Genomic DNA, 1,560 nt, shown 5'->3' with positions numbered 1-1,560 from the left:
GGAGTTTGTCCTTTATTTCCTGCTGCAGTGTAATTCTTTCTACCATACTGGTTTAGTCATGCTGCAGTAGCCATTTAAGCCTTGTGCGGGGATTGCCGTATCGGCGTAATCACGTGTAGCTTTTATTTGAAAACTAATGCAGAGATGAAGGATACCATCACCTGTATCCCTACCATAATGATTTAAGGCTTCTAGGATTTAAGGCTTCACGCCGCTAGGAGGGGTGATTGTATTTGGGATATTGAAGATAATAAGAATAACACGAAATAATGATTCTACAAAAGGGTATCTTACCCGGTCAATGGGGGACTGCGGTAAAGTTGGTTTCACGTTCGCATATTCGGAATTCTTTCTTCAATAATTTTAAGACAGTATCAGCAAAAGTGCAAAAATGCGCAAATTCACATTTCTGGCAAACAAAACAAATACCTACAACTTTGTTTACGCCAGGAATATACATATTTTAAGTTGTAGACAACATGTTATTTAAAATGTACTATTGTGACCGCTACAACGTCTAAGACACCGTCTACAAATTACCTTAACACGGTTAACACGGATGCAAGTGGCGGTAGTAAAGGCCCCAGAGCACTGCACAGTGTTTTTTGCAGTCATATCAATAGCTTTTAAATGGTCCATCATAAGACCACCAAACAAGTTGTTATACCCAAAGTGCATCCTAAAGAACAACCTACAACTCTAACGTGGGTATTTCTTCCTCTTACCTATTTGTGGTGGTGAGTTTTAATCTTAGAATTTCAATAGCTTATAAAACCATATAACAAGTTCTTATATATTAAGGGCATCCTAAACAACAACATTCAAGTCAGATATGGGTATTTCTACCTCTTGTCTATTTGGGGTGGTGAGTTTTAATCTAAGAATTTCAATAGCTTTTAAAAGGTCCGTCATAAGAGCACTAAGCAAGTTGTATTACAAAAAGTGCATCCTAAGCAACAACCTACAACTCAGATATGGGTATTTCTACCTCTTACCTATTTGTGGTGGTGAATTTTAATCTAAGAATTTCAATAGCTTTTAAAAGGTCCATCATAAGAGCACTAAACAAGTTGTATTACATAAAGTGCATCCTAAACAACAACCTTGCTTAAGATGCCCTTAATATATAACAAGTTGTTTTATGGTCTTATGATCGACCGTTTAAAAGCTATTTCGTAGATTAAAACTCACCACCACAAATAGGTAAGAGGTAAAAATACCCACGTTAGAGTTGTAGGTTGTTCTTTAGGATGCACTTTGCGTAAAACAACTTGCTTGGTGCTCATATGATGGACCGTTTAAAAGCTATTGAAAATAAAGGAAAAAAACAGTGAGCAGTGCTCTGGAACCTTTAAGACCGCCACTTGCGTCCGTGTTAAGGTAATTTGTAGATGGCGCCTTAGACGGTGCATAGGTGACAGCAGTACATTTAAAATAACATGTTATCTACAATTTAAAATACGCCTATTCCTGACGTAAACAGAGTTGTATGTGGTTGTTTATGTTGTCAGAAATTAGAATTTGCATATTTTGGCACTTTTGCTATAACTGTCTTAAAGC

Source organism: Brachyhypopomus gauderio, chromosome 10, assembly GCF_052324685.1.
Source record: "Brachyhypopomus gauderio isolate BG-103 chromosome 10, BGAUD_0.2, whole genome shotgun sequence".
NCBI classification, from domain to species: domain Eukaryota; kingdom Metazoa; phylum Chordata; class Actinopteri; order Gymnotiformes; family Hypopomidae; genus Brachyhypopomus; species Brachyhypopomus gauderio.
Note: the sequence above shows the minus strand (reverse complement) of the source record.